The sequence below is a fragment of the Triturus cristatus genome, chromosome 7 (genome assembly GCF_964204655.1).
Source record: "Triturus cristatus chromosome 7, aTriCri1.1, whole genome shotgun sequence".
Taxonomy (NCBI): Eukaryota; Metazoa; Chordata; class Amphibia; order Caudata; family Salamandridae; genus Triturus; species Triturus cristatus.
Window position 1 is genome coordinate 1222279575 of NC_140590.1, and position 16883 is coordinate 1222296457.

Consider the following 16883-nt stretch of genomic DNA (forward strand, 5'->3'; position numbering starts at 1 on the left):
GCTTCAGAAACGTAAAAAATGGTCCGTTTTCAAATGTTGCCTCTTTTAACTACAATTCACATTTGTACGTGGAAAATCACTTTTAAAGATAAAATGAGATGTTTAAAGTGATTTTCAAGCTTCCAGGGGCCCTAAACACAAGATTTGAGGAATGGGTAAAAGTGAATGAAAATGGCCAATTTACTCACTCTGCGGCCTTAAAAAGTGTTTCTCCTCCACGGGAAGTGAATAAAATAACATTTGGAGGCCTTTATTGTTCAATCAAAAACGTCCGATTTTTGATGAAAGAGATAACCACCCCCACTTACAACATGCTTCAGAAACTAAAAAAATGGTCTGTTTTCAAATGTTGCCTCTTTGAACTACAATTCACATTTGTACGTGGAAAATCACTTTTAAAGATAAAATGAGATGTTTAAAGTGATTTTCATGCTTCCAGGGGCCTTAAACACAAGATTTGAGGAATGGGTAAAAGTGAATGAATATGGCCAATTTACTCACTCTGCGGCCTTAAAAAGTGTTTCTCCTCCACGGGAAGTGAACTAAATAACATTTGTAGGCCTTTATTGTTCAAGCGAAAACACCCGATTTTTGACGAAAGAGATAACCACCCCCCCTTACGACATGCTTCAGAAACGTAAAAAATGGTCCATTTTCAAATGTTGCCTCTTTGAACTACAATTCACATTTGTACGTGGAAAATCACTATTAAAGATAAAATGAGATGTTTAAAGTGATTTTCATGCTTCCAGGGGCCTTAAACACAAGATTTGAGGAATGGGTAAAAGTGAATGAATATGGCCAATTTACTCACTCTGCGGCCTTAAAAAGTGTTTCTCCTCCACGGGAAGTGAACTAAATAACATTTGGAGGCCTTTATTGTTCAATCAAAAACGCCTTTTTCTTGGTGAAAGAGATAACCACCCCCCTTACGACATGCTTCAGAAACGAAAAAAATGGTCCATTTTCAAATGTTGCGTCTTTAAACGACAATTCACATTTGTACGTGGATAATCACTTTTAGAGATAAAATTAGATGTTTAAAGTGATTTTCAAGCTTCCAGGGGCCCTAAACACAAGATTAGAGGAATGGGTAAATGTGAATGAAAATGGCCAATTTATTCACTCTGAGGCCTTAAAAAGTTTTTCTCCACCCCAGAAAGTGAATTAAATAACATTTGTAGGCCTTTATTGTTCAATCAAAACGTCCGATTTTTGATGAAACAGATAACCACCCCCCCTTACGACATGCTTCAGAAACTAAAAAAATGGTCTGTTTTCAAATGTTGCCTCTTTGAACTACAATTCACATTTGTGCGTGGAAAATCACTTTTAAAGATAAAATGAGATGTTTAAAGTGATTTTCATGCTTCCAGGGGCCTTAAACACAAGATTTGAGGAATGGGTAAAAGTGAATGAATATGGCCAATTTACTCACACTGCGGCCTTAAAAAGTGTTTCTCCTCCACGGGAAGTGAATAAAATAACATTTGGAGGCCTTTATTGTTCAATCAAAAACGTCCGATTTTTGATGAAAGAGATAACCACCCCCACTTACAACATGCTTCAGAAACTAAAAAAATGGTCTGTTTTCAAATGTTGCCTCTTTGAACTACAATTCACATTTGTACGTGGAAAATCACTTTTAAAGATAAAATGAGATGTTTAAAGTGATTTTCATGCTTCCAGGGGCCTTAAACACAAGATTTGAGGAATGGGTAAAAGTGAATGAATATGGCCAATTTACTCACTCTGCGGCCTTAAAAAGTGTTTCTCCTCCACGGGAAGTGAACTAAATAACATTTGTAGGCCTTTATTGTTCAAGCGAAAACACCCGATTTTTGACGAAAGAGATAACCACCCCCCCTTACGACATGCTTCAGAAACGTAAAAAATGGTCCGTTTTCAAATGTTGCCTCTTTGAACTACAATTCACATTTGTACGTGGAAAATCACTATTAAAGATAAAATGAGATGTTTAAAGTGATTTTCATGCTTCCAGGGGCCTTAAACACAAGATTTGAGGAATGGGTAAAAGTGAATGAATATGGCCAATTTACTCACTCTGCGGCCTTAAAAAGTGTTTCTCCTCCACGGGAAGTGAACTAAATAACATTTGGAGGCCTTTATTGTTCAATCAAAAACGCCTTTTTCTTGGTGAAAGAGATAACCACCCCCCTTACGACATGCTTCAGAAACGAAAAAAATGGTCCATTTTCAAATGTTGCGTCTTTAAACGACAATTCACATTTGTATGTGGTTAATCACTGTTAGAGATAAAATTAGATGTTTAAAGTGATTTTCAAGCTTCCAGGGGCCCTAAACACAAGATTTGAGGAATGGGTAAATGTGAATGGAAATGGCCAATTTATTCACTCTGAGGCCTTAAAAAGATTTTTTCCACCCCAGAAAGTGAATTAAATAACATTTGTAGGCCTTTATTGTTCAATTAAAAATGTCCGATTTTTGATGAAAGAGATAACCACCCCCCTTACGACATGCTTCAGAAACTAAAAAAATGGTCTGTTTTCAAATGTTGCCTCTTTGAACTACAATTCACATTTGTACGTGGAAAATCACTTTTAAAGATAAAATGAGATGTTTAAAGTGATTTTCATGCTTCCAGGGTCCTTAAACACGAGATTTGAGGAATGGGTAAAAGTGAATGAAAATGGCCAATTTACTCACTCTGCGGCCTTAAAAAGTGTTTCTCCTCCACGGGAAGTGAATAAAATAACATTTGGAGGCCTTTATTGTTCAATCAAAAACGCCTTTTTTTTGGTTAAAGAGATAACCACCCCCCCTTACGACATGCTTCAGAAACTAAAAAAATGGTCCATTTTCAAATGTTGCCTCTTTTAACTACAATTCACATTTGTAGGTGGAAAATCACTTTTAAAGATAAAATGAGATGTTTAAAGTGATTTTCAAGCTTCCAGGGGCCCTAAACACAAGATTTGAGGAATGGGTAAATGTGAATGAAAATGGCCAATTTATTCACTCTGAGGCCTTAAAAAGTTTTTCTCCACCCCAGAAAGTGAATTAAATAACATTTGTAGGCCTTTATTGTTCAATCAAAAACGTCCGATTTTTGATGAAAGAGATAACCACCCCCCCTTACGACATGCTTCAGAAACGTAAAAAATGGTCCGTTTTCAAATGTTGCCTCTTTTAACTACAATTCACATTTGTACGTGGAAAATCACTTTTAAAGATAAAATGAGATGTTTAAAGTGATTTTCAAGCTTCCAGGGGCCCTAAACACAAGATTTGAGGAATGGGTAAAAGTGAATGAAAATGGCCAATTTACTCACTCTGCGGCCTTAAAAAGTGTTTCTCCTCCACGGGAAGTGAATAAAATAACATTTGGAGGCCTTTATTGTTCAATCAAAAACGTCCGATTTTTGATGAAAGAGATAACCACCCCCACTTACAACATGCTTCAGAAACTAAAAAAATGGTCTGTTTTCAAATGTTGCCTCTTTGAACTACAATTCACATTTGTACGTGGAAAATCACTTTTAAAGATAAAATGAGATGTTTAAAGTGATTTTCATGCTTCCAGGGGCCTTAAACACAAGATTTGAGGAATGGGTAAAAGTGAATGAATATGGCCAATTTACTCACTCTGCGGCCTTAAAAAGTGTTTCTCCTCCACGGGAAGTGAACTAAATAACATTTGTAGGCCTTTATTGTTCAAGCGAAAACACCCGATTTTTGACGAAAGAGATAACCACCCCCCCTTACGACATGCTTCAGAAACGTAAAAAATGGTCCGTTTTCAAATGTTGCCTCTTTGAACTACAATTCACATTTGTACGTGGAAAATCACTATTAAAGATAAAATGAGATGTTTAAAGTGATTTTCATGCTTCCAGGGGCCTTAAACACAAGATTTGAGGAATGGGTAAAAGTGAATGAATATGGCCAATTTACTCACTCTGCGGCCTTAAAAAGTGTTTCTCCTCCACGGGAAGTGAACTAAATAACATTTGGAGGCCTTTATTGTTCAATCAAAAACGCCTTTTTCTTGGTGAAAGAGATAACCACCCCCCTTACGACATGCTTCAGAAACGAAAAAAATGGTCCATTTTCAAATGTTGCGTCTTTAAACGACAATTCACATTTGTACGTGGATAATCACTTTTAGAGATAAAATTAGATGTTTAAAGTGATTTTCAAGCTTCCAGGGGCCCTAAACACAAGATTAGAGGAATGGGTAAATGTGAATGAAAATGGCCAATTTATTCACTCTGAGGCCTTAAAAAGTTTTTCTCCACCCCAGAAAGTGAATTAAATAACATTTGTAGGCCTTTATTGTTCAATCAAAACGTCCGATTTTTGATGAAACAGATAACCACCCCCCCTTACGACATGCTTCAGAAACTAAAAAAATGGTCTGTTTTCAAATGTTGCCTCTTTGAACTACAATTCACATTTGTGCGTGGAAAATCACTTTTAAAGATAAAATGAGATGTTTAAAGTGATTTTCATGCTTCCAGGGGCCTTAAACACAAGATTTGAGGAATGGGTAAAAGTGAATGAATATGGCCAATTTACTCACACTGCGGCCTTAAAAAGTGTTTCTCCTCCACGGGAAGTGAATAAAATAACATTTGGAGGCCTTTATTGTTCAAGCGAAAAAGCCCGATTTTTGACGAAAGAGATAACCACCCCCCCTTACGACATGCTTCAGAAACGAAAAAAATGGTCCATTTTCAAATGTTGCGTCTTTAAACGACAATTTACATTTGTACGTGGAAAATCACTTTTAAAGATAAAATGAGATGTTTAAAGTGATTTTCATGCTTCCAAGGGCCTTAAACACAAGATTTGAGGAATGGGTAAAAGTGAATGAATATGGCCAATTTACTCACTCTGCGGCCTTAAAAAGTGTTTCTCCTCCACGGGAAGTGAATAAAATAACATTTGGAGGCCTTTATTGTTCAATCAAAAACGCCTTTTTTTTGGTGAAAGAGATAACCACCCCCCCTTACGACATGCTTCAGAAACTAAAAAAATGGTCCATTTTCAAATGTTGCGTCTTTAAACGACAATTCACATTTGTATGTGGTTAATCACTGTTAGAGATAAAATTAGATGTTTAAAGTGATTTTCAAGCTTCCAGGGGCCCTAAACACAAGATTTGAGGAATGGGTAAATGTGAATGGAAATGGCCAATTTATTCACTCTGAGGCCTTAAAAAGATTTTTTCCACCCCAGAAAGTGAATTAAATAACATTTGTAGGCCTTTATTGTTCAATTAAAAATGTCCGATTTTTGATGAAAGAGATAACCACCCCCCTTACGACATGCTTCAGAAACTAAAAAAATGGTCTGTTTTCAAATGTTGCCTCTTTGAACTACAATTCACATTTGTACGTGGAAAATCACTTTTAAAGATAAAATGAGATGTTTAAAGTGATTTTCATGCTTCCAGGGTCCTTAAACACGAGATTTGAGGAATGGGTAAAAGTGAATGAAAATGGCCAATTTACTCACTCTGCGGCCTTAAAAAGTGTTTCTCCTCCACGGGAAGTGAATAAAATAACATTTGGAGGCCTTTATTGTTCAATCAAAAACGCCTTTTTTTTGGTTAAAGAGATAACCACCCCCCCTTACGACATGCTTCAGAAACTAAAAAAATGGTCCATTTTCAAATGTTGGCTCTTTTAACTACAATTCACATTTGTAGGTGGAAAATCACTTTTAAAGATAAAATGAGATGTTTAAAGTGATTTTCAAGCTTCCAGGGGCCCTAAACACAAGATTTGAGGAATGGGTAAATGTGAATGAAAATGGCCAATTTATTCACTCTGAGGCCTTAAAAAGTTTTTCTCCACCCCAGAAAGTGAATTAAATAACATTTGTAGGCCTTTATTGTTCAATCAAAAACGTCCGATTTTTGATGAAAGAGATAACCACCCCCCCTTACGACATGCTTCAGAAACGTAAAAAATGGTCCGTTTTCAAATGTTGCCTCTTTTAACTACAATTCACATTTGTACGTGGAAAATCACTTTTAAAGATAAAATGAGATGTTTAAAGTGATTTTCAAGCTTCCAGGGGCCCTAAACACAAGATTTGAGGAATGGGTAAAAGTGAATGAAAATGGCCAATTTACTCACTCTGCGGCCTTAAAAAGTGTTTCTCCTCCACGGGAAGTGAATAAAATAACATTTGGAGGCCTTTATTGTTCAATCAAAAACGTCCGATTTTTGATGAAAGAGATAACCACCCCCACTTACAACATGCTTCAGAAACTAAAAAAATGGTCTGTTTTCAAATGTTGCCTCTTTGAACTACAATTCACATTTGTACGTGGAAAATCACTTTTAAAGATAAAATGAGATGTTTAAAGTGATTTTCATGCTTCCAGGGGCCTTAAACACAAGATTTGAGGAATGGGTAAAAGTGAATGAATATGGCCAATTTACTCACTCTGCGGCCTTAAAAAGTGTTTCTCCTCCACGGGAAGTGAACTAAATAACATTTGTAGGCCTTTATTGTTCAAGCGAAAACACCCGATTTTTGACGAAAGAGATAACCACCCCCCCTTACGACATGCTTCAGAAACGTAAAAAATGGTCCATTTTCAAATGTTGCCTCTTTGAACTACAATTCACATTTGTACGTGGAAAATCACTATTAAAGATAAAATGAGATGTTTAAAGTGATTTTCATGCTTCCAGGGGCCTTAAACACAAGATTTGAGGAATGGGTAAAAGTGAATGAATATGGCCAATTTACTCACTCTGCGGCCTTAAAAAGTGTTTCTCCTCCACGGGAAGTGAACTAAATAACATTTGGAGGCCTTTATTGTTCAATCAAAAACGCCTTTTTCTTGGTGAAAGAGATAACCACCCCCCTTACGACATGCTTCAGAAACGAAAAAAATGGTCCATTTTCAAATGTTGCGTCTTTAAACGACAATTCACATTTGTACGTGGATAATCACTTTTAGAGATAAAATTAGATGTTTAAAGTGATTTTCAAGCTTCCAGGGGCCCTAAACACAAGATTAGAGGAATGGGTAAATGTGAATGAAAATGGCCAATTTATTCACTCTGAGGCCTTAAAAAGTTTTTCTCCACCCCAGAAAGTGAATTAAATAACATTTGTAGGCCTTTATTGTTCAATCAAAACGTCCGATTTTTGATGAAACAGATAACCACCCCCCCTTACGACATGCTTCAGAAACTAAAAAAATGGTCTGTTTTCAAATGTTGCCTCTTTGAACTACAATTCACATTTGTGCGTGGAAAATCACTTTTAAAGATAAAATGAGATGTTTAAAGTGATTTTCATGCTTCCAGGGGCCTTAAACACAAGATTTGAGGAATGGGTAAAAGTGAATGAATATGGCCAATTTACTCACACTGCGGCCTTAAAAAGTGTTTCTCCTCCACGGGAAGTGAATAAAATAACATTTGGAGGCCTTTATTGTTCAAGCGAAAAAGCCTGATTTTTGACGAAAGAGATAACCACCCCCCCTTACGACATGCTTCAGAAACGAAAAAAATGGTCCATTTTCAAATGTTGCGTCTTTAAACGACAATTTACATTTGTACGTGGAAAATCACTTTTAAAGATAAAATGAGATGTTTAAAGTGATTTTCATGCTTCCAAGGGCCTTAAACACAAGATTTGAGGAATGGGTAAAAGTGAATGAATATGGCCAATTTACTCACTCTGCGGCCTTAAAAAGTGTTTCTCCTCCACGGGAAGTGAATAAAATAACATTTGGAGGCCTTTATTGTTCAATCAAAAACGCCTTTTTTTTGGTGAAAGAGATAACCACCCCCCCTTACGACATGCTTCAGAAACTAAAAAAATGGTCCATTTTCAAATGTTGCGTCTTTAAACGACAATTCACATTTGTATGTGGTTAATCACTGTTAGAGATAAAATTAGATGTTTAAAGTGATTTTCAAGCTTCCAGGGGCCCTAAACACAAGATTTGAGGAATGGGTAAATGTGAATGGAAATGGCCAATTTATTCACTCTGAGGCCTTAAAAAGATTTTTTCCACCCCAGAAAGTGAATTAAATAACATTTGTAGGCCTTTATTGTTCAATTAAAAATGTCCGATTTTTGATGAAAGAGATAACCACCCCCCTTACGACATGCTTCAGAAACTAAAAAAATGGTCTGTTTTCAAATGTTGCCTCTTTGAACTACAATTCACATTTGTACGTGGAAAATCACTTTTAAAGATAAAATGAGATGTTTAAAGTGATTTTCATGCTTCCAGGGTCCTTAAACACGAGATTTGAGGAATGGGTAAAAGTGAATGAAAATGGCCAATTTACTCACTCTGCGGCCTTAAAAAGTGTTTCTCCTCCACGGGAAGTGAATAAAATAACATTTGGAGGCCTTTATTGTTCAATCAAAAACGCCTTTTTTTTGGTTAAAGAGATAACCAACCCCCCTTACGACATGCTTCAGAAACGAAAAAAATGGTCCATTTTCCAATGTTGCGTCTTTAATCGACAATTCACATTTGTATGTGGATAATCACTTTTAGAGATAAAATTAGATGTTTAAAGTGATGTTCATGCTTCCAGGGGCCTTAAACACAAGATTTGAGGAATGGGTAAAAGTGAATGAATATGGCCAATTTACTCATTCTGAGTCCTTAAAAAGTGTTTCTCATCCACGGCAAGTGAATTAAATAACATTTGTAGGCCTTTATTGTTCAAGCAAAAACACAATTTTTTTGACGAAAGAGATAACCACCCCCCCTTACGACATGCTTCTGAAACGTAAAAAATGGTCCGTTTTCAAATGTTGCCTCTTTGAACTACAATTCACATTTGTACGTGGAAAATCACTTTTAAAGATAAAATGAGAAAAATGAGATGTTTAAAGTGATTTTCATGCTTCCAGGGGCCTTAAGCACGAGATTTGAGGAATGGGTAAAAGTGAATGAAAATGGACAATTTACTCACTCTGCGGCCTTAAAAAGTGTTTCTCCTCCACGGGAAGTGAATAAAATAACATTTGGAGGCCTTTATTGTTCAATCAAAAACGTCTGATTTTTGATGCAAGAGATAACCACCCCCACTTACGACATGCTTCAGAAACTAAAAAAATGGTATGTTTTCAAATGTTGCCTCTTTGAACTACAATTCACATTTGAACGTGGAAAATCACTTTTAAAGATGAAATGAGATGTTTAAAGTGATTTTCATGCTTCCAGGGGCCTTAAACACAAGATTTGAGGAATGGGTAAAAGTGAATGAATATGGCCAACTTACTCACTCTGCGGCCTTAAAAAGTGTTTCTCCTCCACGGGAAGTGAACTAAATAACATTTATAGGCTTTTATTGTTCAAGCGAAAACGCCCGATTTTTGACGAAAGAGATAACCACCCCCACTTACGACATGCTTCAGAAATGTAAAAAATGGTCCGTTTTCAAATGTTGCCTCTTCGAACTACAATTCACATTTGTACGTGGAAAATCACTTTTAAAGATAAAATGAGATGTTTAAAGTGATTTTCATGTTTCCAGGGGCCTTAAACACAAGATTTGAGGAATGGGTAAAAGTAAATGAATATGGCCAATTTACTCACTCTGCAGCCTTAAACAGTGTTTCTCCTCCACAGGAAGTGAACTAAATAACATTTGTAGGCCTTTATTGTTCAAGCGAAAACGCCCGAATTTTGACAAAGGAGATAACCACCCCCCCTTACAACATGCTTCAGAAACGTAAAAAATGGTCCGTTTTCAAATGTTGCCTCTTTGAACTACAATTCACATTTGCACGTGGAAAATCACTTTTAAAGATAAAATGAGAAAAATGAGATGTTTAAAGTGATTTTCATGCTTCCAGGGGCCTTAAGCACGAGATTTGAGGAATGGGTAAAAGTGAATGAAAATGGCCAATTTACTCACTCTGCGGCCTTAAAAAGTGTTTCTCCTCCACGGGAAGTGAATAAAATAACATTTGGAGGCCTTTATTGTTCAATCAAAAACGTCCGATTTTTGATGCAATAGATAACCACCCCCACTTACGACATGCTTCAGAAACTAAAAAAATGGTATGTTTTCAAATGTTGCCTCTTTGAACTACAATTCACATTTGTACATGGAAAATCACTTTTAAAGATGAAATGAGATGTTTAAAGTGATTTTCATGCTTCCAGGGGCCTTAAACACAAGATTTGAGGAATGGGTAAAAGTGAATGAATATGGCCAATTTACTCACTCTGCGGCCTTAAAAAGTGTTTCTCCTCCACGGGAAGTGAACTAAATAACATTTATAGGCTTTTATTGTTCAAGCGAAAACGCCTGAGTTTTTGACGAAAGAGATAACCACCCCCCCCTTACGACATGCTTCAGAAACGTAAAAAATGGTCCGTTTTCAAATGTTGCCTCTTTGAACTACAATTCATATTTGTACGTGGAAAATCACTTTTAAAGATAAAATGATATGTTTAAAGTGATTTTCATGCTTCCAGGGGCCTTAAACACGAGATTTGAGGAATGGGTAAAAGTGAATGAAAATGGCCAATTTACTCACTCTGCGGCCTTAAAAAGTGTTTCTCCTCCACGGGAAGTGAATAAAATAACATTTGGAGGCCTTTATTGTTCAATCAAAAACGCCTATTTTTGACGAAAGAGATAACCACCCCCTCTTAAGACATGCTTCAGAAACGAAAAAAATGGTCCATTTTCAAATGTTGCATCTTTAAACAACAGTTCACATTTGTACGTGGATAATCACTTTTAGAGATAAAATTAGATGTTTAAAGTGATTTTCAAGCTTCCAGGGGCCCTAAACACAAGCCTTAAGGAATGGGCAAATGTGAATGGAAAATGGCCAATTTATTCACTCTGAGGCCTTAAAAAAATTTTCTCCACCCCAGAAAGTGAATTAAATAACATTTGTAGGCCTTTATTGTTCAAGCGAAAACGCCCGATGTTTGACGAAAGAGATAACCACCCCCCCTTACGACATGCTTCAGAAACGTAAAAAATGGTCCGTTTTCAAATGTTGCCTCTTTGAACTACAATTCACATTTGAACGTGGAAAATCACTTTTAAAGATGAAATGAGATGTTTAAAGTGATTTTCATGCTTCCAGGGGCCTTAAACACAAGATTTGAGGAATGGGTAAAAGTGAATGAATATGGCCAATTTACTCACTCTGCGGCCTTAAAAAGTGTTTCTCCTCCACGGGAAGTGAACTAAATAACATTTATAGGCTTTTATTGTTCAAGCGAAAACGCCCGATTTTTGACGAAAGAGATAACCACCCCCACTTACGACATGCTTCAGAAACATAAAAAATGGTCCGTTTTCAAATGTTGCCTCTTTGAACTACAATTCACATTTGAACGTGGAAAATCACTTTTAAAGATGAAATGAGATGTTTAAAGTGATTTTCATGCTTCCAGGGGCCTTAAACACAAGATTTGAGGAATGGGTAAAATTGAATGAATATGGCCAATTTACTCACTCTGCGGCCTTAAAAAGTGTTTCTCCTCCACGGGAAGTGAACTAAATAACATTTATAGGCTTTTATTGTTCAAGCGAAAACGCCCGATTTTTGACGAAAGAGATAACCACCCCCACTTACGACATGCTTCAGAAACGTAAAAAATGGTCCGTTTTCAAATGTTGCCTCTTCGAACTACAATTCACATTTGTACGTGGAAAATCACTTTTAAAGATAAAATGAGATGTTTAAAGTGATTTTCATGTTTCCAGGGGCCTTAAACACAAGATTTGAGGAATGGGTAAAAGTAAATGAATATGGCCAATTTACTCACTCTGCAGCCTTAAACAGTGTTTCTCCTCCACAGGAAGTGAACTAAATAACATTTGTAGGCCTTTATTGTTCAAGCGAAAACGCCCGAATTTTGACAAAGGAGATAACCACCCCCCCTTACAACATGCTTCAGAAACGTAAAAAATGGTCCGTTTTCAAATGTTGCCTCTTTGAACTACAATTCACATTTGTACGTGGAAAATCACTTTTAAAGATAAAATGAGAAAAATGAGATGTTTAAAGTGATTTTCATGCTTCCAGGGGCCTTAAGCATGAGATTTGAGGAATGGGTAAAAGTGAATGAAAATGGCCAATTTACTCACTCTGCGGCCTTAAAAAGTGTTTCTCCTCCACGGGAAGTGAATAAAATAACATTTGGAGGCCTTTATTGTTCAATCAAAAACGTCCGATTTTTGATGCAAGAGATAACCACCCCCACTTACGACATGCTTCAGAAACTAAAAAAATGGTATGTTTTCAAATGTTGCCTCTTTGAACTACAATTCACATTTGAACGTGGAAAATCACTTTTAAAGATGAAATGAGATGTTTAAAGTGATTTTCATGCTTCCAGGGGCCTTAAACACAAGATTTGAGGAATGGGTAAAAGTGAATGAATATGGCCAATTTACTCACTCTGCGGCCTTAAAAAGTGTTTCTCCTCCACGGGAAGTGAACTAAATAACATTTATAGGCTTTTATTGTTCAAGCGAAAACGCCTGAGTTTTTGACGAAAGAGATAACCACCCCCCCCTTACGACATGCTTCAGAAACGTAAAAAATGGTCCGTTTTCAAATGTTGCCTCTTTGAACTACAATTCATATTTGTACGTGGAAAATCACTTTTAAAGATAAAATGATATGTTTAAAGTGATTTTCATGCTTCCAGGGACCTTAAACACGAGATTTGAGGAATGGGTAAAAGTGAATGAAAATGGCCAATTTACTCACTCTGCGGCCTTAAAAAGTGTTTCTCCTCCACGGGAAGTGAATAAAATAACATTTGGAGGCCTTTATTGTTCAATCAAAAACGCCTGATTTTTGACGAAAGAGATAACCACCCCCCCTTAAGACATGCTTCAGAAACGAAAAAAATGGTCCATTTTCAAATGTTGCGTCTTTAAACGACAGTTCACATTTGTACGTGGATAATCACTTTTAGAGATAAAATTAGATGTTTAAAGTGATTTTCAAGCTTCCAGGGGCCCTAAACACAAGCCTTAAGGAATGGGCAAATGTGAATGGAAAATGGCCAATTTATTCACTCTGAGGCCTTAAAAATTTTTTCTCCACCCCAGAAAGTGAATTAAATAACATTTGTAGGCCTTTATTGTTCAAGCGAAAACGCCCGATGTTTGACGAAAGAGATAACCACCCCCCCCTTACGACATGCTTCAGAAACGTAAAAAATGGTCCGTTTTCAAATGTTGCCTCTTTGAACTACAATTCACATTTGTACTTGGAAAATCACTTTTAAAGATAAAATGAGATGTTTAAAGTGATTTTCATGCTTCCAGGGGCCTTAAACACGAGATTTGAGGAATGGGTAAAAGTGAATGAAAATGGCCAATTTACTCACTCTGCGGCCTTAAAAAGTGTTTCTCCTCAACGGGAAGTGAATAAAATAACATTTGGAGGCCTTTATTGTTCAATCAAAAACGCTTTTTTCTTGGTGAAAGAGATAACCACCCCCCTTACGACATGCTTCAGAAACGAAAAAAAATGGTCCATTTTCAAATGTTGCGTCTTTAAAGGACAATTCACATTTGTATGTGGTTAATCACTGTGAGAGATAAAATGAGATGTTTAAAGTGATTTTCAAGCTTCCAGGGGCCCTAAACACAAGATTTGAGGAATGGGTAAATGTGAATGGAAATGGCCAATTTATTCACTCTGAGGCCTTAAAAAGTTTTTCTCCACCCCAGAAAGTGAATTAAATAACATTTGTAGGCCTTTATTGTTCAATTAAAAACATCCGATTTTTGATGAAAGAGATAACCACCCCCCCTTACGACATGCTTCAGAAACTCAAAAAAATGGTCTGTTTTCAAATGTTGCCTCTTTGAACTACAATTCACATTTGTACTTGGAAAATCACTTTTAAAGATAAAATGAGGGGGGGCGTGGTTAACGCCTTACGAAGATGGCGGCTTTTCCCTGACGCTCCCGGGGTCGGGAGGACAACGCCGATTTTTTCTCGCGTAACTGCGAGTGCGAGGATGCCACAAAGTGAGGACAGGCTGTCTGAACATCCGGAGCGCCGAAATTTGCAGTCGCTATGTCAGTAAGCTGCATTTAATCCTCTTTAATTCCCTCGGCGGTCCCGTTTTCGGAACGGCCGCCATTTTGTTTTTTCATCTGAGGAGAATGTAAGCTAATGGCTTGAAGAAACATGCTGCAAAAGTGGTTTTTTGTCCCCCTTGGTTATTATTGCTGATTATCTCTGGCTTTTTCTTCATTTTTTCACCAACTTTTGATAAACTCAATGATGCATCCCTGGAAAATACGGAAGGTGCGTAGTTTGTGCAGCGTTTTCTCCACCGAATCAGCCGCCATTTTATGCATACACCTCACGAGAGTGTTTTTCTGTGCTGTTCTCCTCAAATAAGACAGTTCTTCCTCACTAATGGTTATTCTTGACGAGTATTTTCATTTCAGATATTGAAATAGTTTTATGGAACTGCCTCATTTTTTCGGATACGTCAATTCAGTGACTATTTCTTCAATTCCGTTTGAGCACGCGCTTCAATGAGGTTTGCTGATACTTGCTGGATCTGACAGTGATGTTAACCATTTAACTAGTGCTACTCTACTTCTGGACCACGTCTCTGCCCCTCTCACTTAGACTGTTGGACCTGCCTCCTATGGGGAGAACGAAAGGCTCTCTTGCTAAACACCCTACGCCTAAGCATACCCTCATCAAAAATTCAAGAGTTTTTACTGCCTTCTCCAAACTAGAGGATTCTTTGTTATTATCACAAGACCCCACGGAGAATATGGATCCCTCTCCCTCGCCAGTGCCTGCTGTGAAGTCTGTCACCAAGCGTTTAAAGCATAACCCGCCTTCTCCTCCTAAATCGACCTCGCCTGTTTCCATGGAGATACTACTGGAAGAAATTAGGGCCCTTCGTCCCTTTATGGAGGAAACAAATAATAAACTACAAGTTCTCACTGACACTTGGGCTCAACTTGACTCACGAATTACTGCAGTTGAAAGTCATATGTCTTCCTTTACAGACACTAACACCAATGTATCTCACCTTCAATCTCAAGTGTCTGCCCTCCAACGCCAAGTCGAGGATCTTGAAAATCGTAATAGGCGGAACAATCTGCGTATCTATGGTCTGGTGGAGGGATCGGAGGGGTCGGATCCTCCTACCTTCTTTAAAACTTTTCTACCCAAGATTCTCCATATGCCGGAAGGCACTGCTCTCAACATTCAACGAGCCCATAGGTTAGGACGTCTCCCATCGAATGCATCTTCTTCACAGAGGCCGAGAGGTGTCATTTTGTACTTTTTGGAGTACACGGATTTGCTAAAGGTTTTGTCAGCGGCTAAATCCTCTCAACGAGTCACCTGGTCCGGCGCCACTTTGTTTTTCGCTCAAGATTATGCCAAGTCCACAGCCAACAGACGTAAGGCCTTTCTTGATATGAGACCTACTCTTCGTGCCATGGGAGCGCGTTATGGTCTTTTTCACCCCTGCCTCTTTAAGGTCACGTTCAATAACAAGACGACATCCTATGAAGACCCGCAGCAGTTACAGAGTTTCATAAACTTTCACAAGACGGAGACCATGGAAGCTTCGGGACCCTTGTCTTCAAATGTTACTTGATGTTCTGATGATTTTTCTTATGGTTCTTTCATTCACTGCTTCTCTTCATTATCGTTCTTTATGTATTCTTTGGTGTTCTTTCCTAGCTTGGATGGTCTTCTTAATTTGAGTTGGTACCTAATCGTTTTGTTCTGTTTTAACTCTCCTATTTTTCATCACTTATTGTGTTAAATAGTTTTTATGTTTTTGTTTTTTGTTCTCTCTCGCATCCGTAGATATCCTATATTATTGGCGTTCTCCCCCTCGTCCTCCGTTTGGTCAGCCTGGATGGGCTGCCTGTCTCGTGTGGCTTCTCCCCTCCCCCCTTGTTCTCTTGGATCTTCTTCATGTAAGTATGTCTCCTGTTCATATTCTCTTTTTATGCTTTTTTTGCTGTTTTCTGCCATTGTTCCTCTTCTCCTCTTTTTCTTTTTCTTTTTTCCCTTTCTTTTCTTCCCACTTACGCCTCCCTCATTCTATCCTCTTCTTCCTTTCTTTGATCATTCGCAAATTCATACTCCTTGCTTATGTTTCTTCTCCCTTATCGAATTTCTTAATATTATTGTTTTCAATCTTTTCCTCTCTTATCTTCTTCTTCGTACACTCCTGAGTTCTCATTTCTTTACTCTTCTCAATCTCAACTCTATTTATCGCATTGTATGTTCATGGTTTTTGACTTTAATCTCATCCAGTCAAGTTCAGAATTATCACATGGAATGTTAAAGGATTGAACAATCCCATTAAAAGACAACGAGTTTTATCCCATTTAGCAAAATTAAAAACTGATGTTGCTTTTCTTCAATAAACCCACCTTTCTGAGGCTGAAGCATCTAAATTAAAAAGATGTTGGGTAGGCAATGTGTTTTCTTCTCCAGCTTTAGGTAAGAAAAATGGTGTTCTTATTCTTACTCATAAAAAGTTTAATGTATCGGTGATTTTTCAAGAGACTGATTCTGAAGGTCGTTGGTTAATTGTTAAATTACTTATTGACAAAATACCATTGGTTTTATTTTAACGTTTATGCTCCAGTTTCAGTTGACAATGTTTTTTGGTTACATATTTCTGATAAGTTTCTCTCCCTTGAAGACGATTATATTGTTTTTGGGGGTGACTGTAATCAAGTTTGTGATCCCATTTTAGATAGGAATTCCCCAGTCAGATTTGTAAACAACAAAATGCACTCACAATTTACTTCCAACATTCGTCAAAAATCTTTAGTTGACATCTGGAGACTGTGTCACCCTGATCTTCGAGAATATAGCTTTTTCTCCCCCCCACACAAATCACAAT